This window comes from Micromys minutus, assembly GCF_963924665.1.
Source record: "Micromys minutus genome assembly, chromosome: 21".
NCBI classification, from domain to species: Eukaryota; Metazoa; Chordata; class Mammalia; order Rodentia; family Muridae; genus Micromys; species Micromys minutus.
The window spans coordinates 41839031-41850266 of NC_137956.1; positions in this window are offsets into that span (position 1 = coordinate 41839031).

Genomic DNA, 11236 nt, shown 5'->3' on the forward strand with positions numbered 1-11236 from the left:
AGTGACTGTCAAACAAAAAGCCCAGTGCAAGGCACATTGTACCTCCTTTAGGTGTGTTGGCCTGGGTTCAAGAGAACACCTCCAAACATTGGAGCTGATTTGCTCTTGATTCCTGTCCGGACTCAATGGATAGTGGCAAGTTAAACATGCTAATGTAGTTCTATTTGAAGCTGAGTCAGATATGGAAAGGGTGACTGAGCCAGTGTACCCAATAGATCTGGAAGTACAGGACTGAGTGGGATAGGGCCTAAAGAAACATGAGACCCCTGCCAGGGAGGTCTAGAGCTCTAGAGCTCCTCCAACATTGCCCAACACATTCCAGGGCTAATGCCTGATTCAGACAATGCCAGCATTGAACTCTCATGACCTCACACTCTGAGCTATAAAAGGTCTGCAACTGTTGAAAGAAAAAAAAAAGAAAGAAAAGAAAACAGGTGGAATGCAATGTGGTCAGCACCAAATGTGGGATCACATGTGCCTTGTAGTGAAGCATCTGAACAGGTGCCAATGGGGCTGATTTCACAGACATCTGTCAGCTGAGACCCCAAAGTCCTCAACTCCAATGTGACAGGCAGACCGGAGACTATAGCTGTCCGACTGTCTGGCACTGGAAGCTTGATGCCATGTCGTCTCCTAACTGGCAGGTCTCTGGGGTACGCCTTGTGGGTCTGCTATCATTCGCATCCCTTCTGTGGAGAGTGCTTTAACCACAATGAGCTAGTTAACCTTCGAGAAGGTAGCCTACAAGATGCGAAACAAATAACACACACTTCTTGTCATCTCTAGAAAAGGTGTTACTCCAGCACTGGGAAGCATGGTGACTCAATCAAAATGTGACTGATTTTGATAAGGGCCATATATATGTTTGTCTATGATTCATGTCATTGAGTGGTTTTTTATGTTAGAGATGAAGTTAAATTCTGAGCTTTGAAGAATAAATCACACAAAACTTGACACCACGACACTCACACACTCTACAGGAAATAAATACACTCAGAAATGGAATGAAAAGATACATAAAAGACACAGTAAGCAACCTAGGGACTTGAAAGGCAGGCTTTGAGTGGTCATCTCTGCCTTTGGTTTTAAGCAGGGTTGTGAATTTTCTCAGTGGTGGTCCTGTGTGTTCCTGTGAGATAGGAAGAGGAAAGGAACCATTGATGTCAAGAATGGTTAGAACCGTCATGTGATCTTTACCTTTGCTCCATGTATTGTGTGTCATGGTTATTGAATCTCCTCTTCATGTATTTATTGATTAGAATATGTTGAACCATCCTTGCATACCTAGAATAATCAACCTGATCACAGTGTGAACTTTGTAGTGTAATGAATTTGAAGTTACTTTTGCAGTTACAACTTTCTCTTCTTGCTCTTTTTCTAGTTTGTGGTAGTGGAGTAGTACTCACTCTGTAGATGAACATGGGAGTATTCTTTCTCTTTCTGTGTCATAGAACTATTGGAGGCACACAGATGTTAGTTTTTCTCTTGAGGTCTGGTCTTGGGCTTGTCCTCTGCCTGTTTCACTTTATTATAGCTTTGGCCATGCCATTCTCTATCCATCTGCCTTTTGTCTGAGATCTTCTTTGAATTCTGGAAGGTCATATGTCTGTAAAACTTCTTCCATTTCCACACAAATCATTGGAATTTTCAAGATTATCCTTAATCATGTTGTAGATTTGGGTGATATCTGTTGTTATGCCTGCCATTTGTCATATGTCTCTGATAATATAATCATGAATTTGGATCTCTTTTCTCTTCTTTTTGGTTAACCTGGACAAGAAGCTATCTATCTTGAACATTCTTTAGTCCCCCAAACAAAACTGTGGGTTGTAGCCGGCACAATATACCGATTTTAATTTGAATTTTTAAACGGGACAAGGATCTTTGTGTGTGTGTGTGTGTGTGTGTGTACCTGTGTGTGTATGTGTGTGTGTGTGTGTGTCTGTCTGTCTTTCTGTCTAACTCTATTTCATAGTTTTGAGACAGGGTCTCTCACTCAACTTGAAACTTTGGAACTTGTTGATCCCGACAGACTGTCTGGCTAGTGAGCCCTGTGACATCCTCCACCCCCGTCTGCATACCAGTGCTCGAATTATAAGCACAAGCTGCTTTACCCAATGTTTTACACAGGTTTTAGAAAGCTGTACTTAGGCCTTCTTGCTTTATAATCAAGGAGTTTAAACTTTGAGATGTCTTCCCATCCTTCCCTAGACCAGGACCAGAATCTTATGAAATAAAAAAAAACATAGGGAATAATTTGACAACTGCCTTTCCCACCACTCATTTGTGTCAGCCCATTATAATCTATCCCACTCACCCCCTGTGTTTACTTCTATTCCCCAAGACCCATACATACCTTGTCGGTCATGTATTAAATGATCTCAACTTTGGAGTGTAAAAGAAAATTGGCATGTTATTTGCCATGGAGCATACATCAAGCAGTAGTTGGGCAGGGCTCCACAATGTTGTTTTCCTGTCTACAAATCTACATGGGTTCAAGGAAGTATCTACAGCTAGCCAAAAGCTCAGGCTACACCAGATGGGGTAGGCCATTCAAGGTCTCGAGATCTTGTTCTGCCGCCAGCTCATTCTTTCTCAGACAAGAGTGCCAATTTCCAAAGAAGAGGGAGCAGAAACTGCCTGAATTCCTAGGGCCTGGATCAGAAGTTCTGAAATGCTAAGTCTATTTCATGATCAAAGAAAGACAGAATGATGCAGCCCTTCTTTTAAAAGTGCTATTTACCTCAGGATCAAAAGAAATTGTTCCAAACTGTCTGGAGATTGTCTGTTTAAATACATACTCTAAAAGGACTGCTCTCACAAATAACAGTTGGCAAACTTCCAAAATGCAAGTCCCTATCCTCAGGTGGTACCTGAGTTAATCTTTTCATAGTATATTAATTTCCTAGTGCCTCCATAGCAACGTAATGTAAGCTTGGCTGTTTATGACAACATCACTTCATTCTCTAATAGTCTAGAAATACAGAGTCAAGCTGTTAGGAGATTGGTTCTAAGGCTCTGAGGGTCAGCTGACATCCCTCCAAATTCTCCATCCTCACATAGCTATCCCACTCCTGTATCCATATAACCACCATTGGTTGGAGATCCCAGTCTTGTTGAACTGTAGTCAATGCTAATAACTCCATCTAGTTTTATTACATCCAGAAAGATGCTGTTTCCAATTAAGGTCACATTCTGAGGTGCGGGGACTTAGCAGGATCATTTTGTGGGGAGACAATAATTCAGTTGATCATGAATGTGACCAATTGAAGTGACGTTAGGATGTGAGCATCATTTACAACTGAAAATGTTCTTACACACGTGCCCACCACAGTTACAATTTGGGGTTTGTTTTCTTTTTATAAAACTGCTCTTTAGAATTGGGATGGTGGAATCTTGTATTTCATAGCATTTATCTTGGTGCTAAACAAATTAGAAACATCTAATGAAGGTAGTTAGTTCTAACCAACTGCCTTGTGAGTTCATATATAACAAGAAGAATAGATATACCCAAACCCCACTTCAAAGATGTATAAATGTACATGTATAAAATTCTGCACAGAAAACACACACATGCGTGCACACACACACACACACACACACATACACATACACACACACACACACACACACACACACACACACACACACACACACACACACACACACACGGCTAATGGCTGGGCAGTTCTAATCCTCTACCTGCCACCCCAAGCCCAATTTGGGGAGTGGCCAGCATCTCATTGGCTCTCTTTTTTGCTACTCTAAATCTGATCATCTCCCATTGCATCAGGAGGATTCTCTATTCCTCTCTCCTGTGTCCTAGCTCACAGGAACCCAGAGGTCCTCTCTCTTCCCCTTCTCTCTGCACAGCTATTGGCTGTTGGCTCTTTATTGATCAATCATAAACCAATTGGTGACAAGTACCTTCAGCTTTTGGACACACAGATATCTGATAAAAGTCAGAGGACAAAAACCAATCTCTAACATCACTATCCCTTGTCAACACTTCATACTGACAATGCATGCCCCACCCCCAGCTCGACTGCATTTGTATGTGCAAACCTTGTAAAATGAGATGCTTGGCTCCTTAGCTACATTGTGAGGTGATTACATCAAGTTCACGATTTGTCTTTTATCTCATCATAGCACATAGTCACTATTCCAAGGGTTTGGGTAATGCATATACATTTTAAACATCCTCTTTCCCTGTTTCAAATAGCATATATTTATTGAAGAAATTCTGTAGGACACGAAAGTGAATGCAAAGTAAACCAGTACCATAATGTGATTCACTTACCCAAATCTCACCTACTTTATTTAACTTTGTGGAATACATTTTCTCTCGTCTTTGGATGTATACCCAGTACTGTGGTTTGAATTTTGTCTCTAAGGATGAAATCTATTTTCATCATGATAATAGAAACTTCAAAAGTCAGTTGGGTCAAAATGGTCTAAGATTTACAGTGGTTTCTTTTTTCTTTTTTCCTAGATAGCTATAGCAGATTGAACAGAGAGGCAGTAACCTGTAGACTACAGGTCAGTCAGGTAAATCCGACCCAGCGTTTGTTTTATGAGCAAAATCTCACCGTAATAGAATTTTTAAAATGTATTTTATTAGGCAAGTTTCCATAAAGCAAGTTCACCTCACACTGCTTGGTCTACCTCTTGCTTTTGTAAAATTCACAGTGAGGCAACACTCAAATGTAAAGTCTTCTCTTCACTAAAGCTGAGGTTTCCCCAGAATCAGCTCACCCTGGGCTCTAACACCCAAAGCACTATCTGGATGGCTGGACCAACGGCTATTAGGACTTTCTGTGAGAGAGGGGATGGGAGCTGAGCCCAAGAAACCCCTCTTTATCTCAGGATGTTGGATTCTACACTCATCTGCCGTTATTCTGAGAGCTACAAACCAGAAACAGGAATAGAGCTGGGTTCCACGCATGTCAGGGATTTCACCAGCATATCATGCTTAAGTGGGCAAGCTGAGTAGCAATGACCAAAGTCGTACATTCAGAGCTAAAACTATTTGCTTTCTGGTCTACTTTTTAAGCACAAAAAATTTGTTGACTAATGAACTCAAATGTAAGTTCCTTCTGAAAGGAATCCAAGGGGCTGGGAAGTAAGCTTGGTGGGTAAGAATGCTGTTGTGCAAACATGAGGTACAGAGTTCAAATCCCCAGCATCCAAAAAAAAAAAAAAAAAAAGCTGGGCATAACAGGATATGTCTTTATTATCAGCTCTGGTGATAGACACAGGTAGATCCTTAGAGTTCATTGGCCATCTGGGCTAGTTGACCTAATGAGCTTCTAGTTAAATGAGAGACCCTGACACAAATAAAGTAGAGAGCAATAGAGGAGAAAATCTTGTGTCCTCTTCACAGTTATGTGTATTAGATACACACACACACACACACACACACACACACACACACATACACACAGGAACCCCAAGTCTGCTTCATTTATCTGCTTCCTAATGATGGCATTTGTTGAATAATAACACATATGTTCTCTACTCCCACTAGTTTTATCATCAGCCTTGGACTTCACTGAACTCATCACAAATATCCTTAAATCTGCTGGGTCAATTGCCCATTTTGGTTTCTGTCTAATACTTCAGTATTCATGGGGATAAAGAAGGTATTGATGCTATCAAATGAAGTGGTATGGATTATAGTTGGATTGTATTTATAGTGGTCTCTCCAATTTTCAGTTTACACATGAGGAAACTGAGCTGTGTAGTATCTAAATTAGTTCCACGCTTTACATTCCTTTATTCTTAGACCTTCCTTCCCTCCTTCCTTCCTCCCTCCATCCTTGCTTCCTTTCTTTCTTCCTTCTTTCCTTCCCTTCTTCCTTCCTCCCTCCCTCCTTCCTTTCTTTCCTCCATCCCTTTCTTCCTTTTCCCTCCTTCCCTTTCCTCCCTCTCTCCTTCCCTCTCTCCCTCCTTGCTTCTTTTCTTTCTTCCTTTCCTTCCTTTCTTCCTTTCTTCCTTCTCCTCTCTCCCCATCCCTTCCTTTCTTTCTCTATTCCTTGATTTCTTTCTTCATTTTTTTTTCTAGAATACAGTGGGTTTTATGACATGACAAAAATACATCAACCCCTTCTATCCCTGACTTCACATTTCTTTCTTGCTTTTTTTCCTTCCTATATCTTGTCTATGTGTGGTCCTTGGGATTGAATCTAAAGCCTCTTGCTAGATAAACTCTCGGCTAGTGAGCTCCTGCCCATACAAATTGTTTATGAGAGAATATATCTTCAGAAGTGAACTCTATAGCTCAGAATAGTCTCACACTCACTGTGTAGGACAAAGCTTGTCTAGAACTTGTTAGGATCATCCTGCTTCATCCTCTCAAATACTGAGATGATATACATGGGCCACTAAATTGTTTCAAAAGTGAAATTATATTATCAAATCTGTTGCATGTATGTGTATTCATGTTTATGTGTGTATGCATGAGTATAGGGGTGTTCATGCACATACATATGTCTGGCTGTCAGAGAATAACCATGAATCTTGTTCTATAGATAGTGACTGCATCCATATGTCCATCCATAATCATATATATGTCTATATGTCTTTTCTGCTTTTTTTTTGTCATCTTGATAAAGCTTGGGAAGAGGGACTTTCAGTAGAAAGAATGCTTCTACATAGTTTTCTTTGCAGCAAGTCAGTAGTCGATTCCCCTAATTGTTGATTAACATGGTTGAATCTAGCTCACTGTACGTGGTGCCACCTCTGTGCTAGGGGTCCTGAGTGCTGCCAGCAGGGTGAGAAAGCCATAGGGCAGGGGTCAAGTCAGTAAGGAGTGCTCATCCATGGCCTCTGTGGCAGCTCCTATCTTCAGGTTCCTTTCCCGTGCAAGTTCTTGTCCTCGCTGTTTGGATGAAGGACTCTGGTATGAAAGTGTGAGTGATAGAAACCCTTTGCTCCCTACGTTGCTTATAGTCATGGTGTTTCATCACAGACCTAGAAACCCTAAGTATAATACTACCTGGGACTAAATTACTGGCCCGCAACTCCCCAAGTAGTCAAGGTTGGCTGACCGGCAAGTCCAAAGGATCCACCCTTTTCTGCCTCTCCATTTCTCAGGTTGCAAGTGCACACCACCATACCCAGCTTTTCTATGTGGGTTTGGGCACTGAACCATGTCCCTAAGTTTATATGGCAAGTACTTTGTATACTGAGCACTCTCCCAGCACCCACACTGTCAGATATTTCTTAATTGGTACTCTCAGGCTTTTTCTGAAAAGTATAAAATCTGCTATTTTATTGATTCAGTACTGATTTAAAAATCACGTTTGTAAGATTCTGCTAGTTTGAAAATATACAAAGACAAAAGCACAGTCCCTGAATTATTAAACAGAATGTCCTGAGAATCAATAATTCATCGCTTTTTCCAGCAAGGGGAGTGTGGTAGACTGAAGGCCATTAATGCTTGAAAGATCTGAGTTTAGCTTGAGCTAATTTGACATTCAAATGGTCTGATATTTAGAAATTCCAGCTGTTTATCTTGACAAGTATGCATGTGAAAACACATGCTTGTTTAAAGTGATAGAGCTGTTGTCTGGTCTCTGCAGACCTATTTCCCTGTGCTACAACATATTAGGAAGAGCTCAATGACCTTGGAGGAACAGCTATCCTCAGAGCAGGCATTTGTACACCAATGAACCTCAATAAAATCAATGATGACCAAGCACTCTGTAATTCCAACGCCATTAGTAGGCTTGTCCTTTTATTTCCGTTGGAACAACAACAAGACCCTATTCTTAATACCTCCTAGTGGCTTTGAGTGCAGATTAGAAGGTCATGTTTACTAAGAATGTGGAAATCAAGGTTTCAGGTTCACCAGCTCTGGGTCATCTTATGCCCAGACTTATGGCAATTGGGAGAGGTACACTTGGGAAAACCATGGTCAGAAGAAACAGGGTAGAACGAGGTTAGTATTCTTGGCTCTCTCCTGGAAGTGGCTTCCTAAGGTTGATTGAGGTTCTCTCAGCACAACCCTGCCTCAGTGCATTGCACAGGATCTTCACGAGATCTGGCAGGGGGATGTGGGTGTTAAAAATGAGGCTTTTGGTTGGATAATCGGAGTAGTTAGTGCTTGACTGGTCCTCCTGAGGCTGAGGATGCATTGAACTGCTTTGCAAGGCTGTTATAGCAAGGGAGGCAAATTGTATTTTGTCAAAGGAGGTGGTGTTTCAAATCTGGAGCCGATTCTTTTGAGTAGTGGTAAGTTTTGATGGAGAATCTTGTCCTGCTCTCTAGTCCCCATCCTGGATAGAGACAGCACCTCCAAGGTCCCAAGTTGTCACATACTGTTCCCTAGGTTTCCAGAAAACTTTGCTATTCCAACTTCGTTCTTAATCTTTGGGCATAGGTAACATGTTCTTAGATGACTTTTTCAGTGCAGAATATAGAACATTATCTGTTACTTCTGTCTTGAAAAGTCATCCAGGTCTCTTGTAGCCAGATCCTTGTGTAGCATTCACTGCTGACTCCAAACACATTGCATTATCACCAACTAGAACTGCCACCAATCTCCGAGATTTCAAAAGTCACCAAGGACACCAGGTTTAGTGACCAACATATTCTGAGAGCAGGTGTAAGTATTGCCTTCACTTTGCGTCTTCTTCAGAGTCATTCACCACGGGTACCTTGCTTTTCTTGTATCTTCTGAATGCACGTATTCATCTCTGTTTTATTGTTAGCACCTGAAATTCTCCGTGAGGACAAGCAGAGCTTACAGTTATTTCCCAAACATGGATGAGATTCCTGTCAGCACGAGGAATCACTGTTCTCCGTTGGTTTGCATCACTGTGATAGAGCGCTGACTAAAAGCATCGGGGAATAGAGGATCCATTACATATTGCAGTTTACAGTTAATCCACCATTGAGGGAGTCAGCATGGGAACTGAAGCAGACTATGGAGGAATGCTGCTTACTGGCTCCCCTGTGGCTTGCTCAACTTGCTTTCTTCTGTAACCCAGGACCACCTGCCTAGGGTGCCATTCAACACAGTGGTCTGGGCCCTCCCAAATCAATCACCAGTCAACACATAATTATGTGCCAATCTGATGGAGACAATTCCTCAGTTGAGGTTCCCTCTGTCCAAGTGACTCTTGTTTGTGTCAAAAAAAAAAAAACAAAAAAAACAAAACAAAAAACAGAAAACAAAAAACAAACAACAACAACAACAACAACAAAACCATCCAGCACATCTCTCTCTGTCCACAGCAGTGATGTTACATTATTCTTACATTTGTTGATTTACTTGTATGGCAGATGAAGGACAAGTTTCTGGATCTTTTCTCCTCTTCCACCAGGTGGGTCCTGGGTATTGAATTCAGTTTTTCAGTCTTGGCTATAAAAACCTTTATCTTTCTGCTTTGAGTCAGAGACAAGGGAAGAAATCATGCCTTTTATACCTAATGACACAAGGTTAGTTAATTTAAGTCCCCAGAGAGGCCTACTGTTTTCTTGTTCAGTTCAAGAAATACAATTATCTTGCCAAGGAAACTTTTATTATTATTGACTTGGACTAGGAAAGTCAGAAGGGGAGGAGGTGATGGGGAGGGAGGGGAGGGAGGCACAGAGTCTGCTGAGGTTCAAATGCAGCAAAGGTTACATTGCCCCATGCCATAAGATGCGGTAAGAGTGTAGCCTGTGTCTGCTAAGCACATTCACTTATAAAACACATCTTATCTGACACAGTAGAAAAAGAATTCTCCAGGGCTTTAAAGACATGGATGGCTTCATTCAAGAGCTCAGGGATAAAATGAAAATTTCAGTTTTCAGTGAATGACTTGTTTGTTTGGGCTCACAAAGTCCATTTTCTCCCTGACTGACCCTACTTTCAGACGGAATCTTCACATGCCCAAGTGCAATTGTCTGGATTGAATATGTGTGAGTCACAGACGTGTTTACGTGGCAGTCTTTCAACTCCACAGACTGAGCTCCTGGTTATATCTTCATTATAAGGGCTCAGCGTCCTCACCAAACAGATAGAACTCCTTTTATTCCCACCAGGAAATAAAATCACTGACCACCTATGCTACTGAAGTGTAAGAAAAATTGGAGAGTGAGAAAATATAGCTCACAGGCATTCAAAAGTAAAGTTTTCTGTATTTCAGCAGTTCAGACTGCTACCTTTTGCCCCCTTGTCCTGTACTCAATCTGGATACTTATGGCAGAGCCATGTTTCCAAAGCATAGTTCAGATCCCATATGGCATAGGTCAGAAGGTGTCTCCCACTTCGTCCCACTGGGACTGAATTGGAAAGATGGTGCTTGGAGTAAGTATCTCCTCAAGAACTGGTGGGGTATCTATGTGGTGGGACCATGGCAGTGACAATTCACAGAAAGGATGCAGTGTGCACAGATTGGGCAGGATGAGTTTGGGAAAGAGTGAGTAGCTCTTTATTGTTGAGGAAGAAAATCTCACTAGCAAGCTAATGCTATAAAAGATCCACATGTTGAAGCTGCTTGATTTTGGAGATGTTTTAATTAGGGTGAGAGGAGAGGAGAAAGAGGGATATATATATGCATATGTATATGTATATATATATATATACAGAGAGAGAGATTAAGAGAGAGATTGAGAGAGATTAAGAGAGAGATTGAGAGAGAGACTGATATTAATATGAAGAGATAAGATAGACAAATAGAGATTGTAGATATAAGTTGATAAAATGATATATAGTTGATTAAAAGTAGCTGATGTATTGATGGTAGCTTCATGAGATACATAAAAATGATAGATAGATGAAATAGGTATATAGCTAAGAAGATGATAGATACATAGATAGATGGATAGATACCTAGATGCATAAATACATATATAGATACATGGATAGATGGATAGATACATAGATGCATAAATACATACACAGATACATAGATACATGCATGCATAGATACTTATGAATATAGACACATAGATAAGTGATTGATAGATACATAGATGATAGATAAATAGATACATTGTACTGGCTGGTTTTGTGTCAACTTGACACAAGCTGGAGTTATCACAGAGAAAGGAGCCTCAGTTGAGAAAATGCCTGTATGAGATCCAGCTGTAAGGTATTTTCTCAACTAGTGATCAAGTGGGGAGGGCCCAGCCCATTGTGGGTGGAGCCATCCCTGGGCTGGTAGATCTGGGTTCTATAAGAAAGCAAGCTGAGCAAGCCAGGGCAATCAAGCCAGTAAGTGACATCCTTCCACAGTGTCTACAT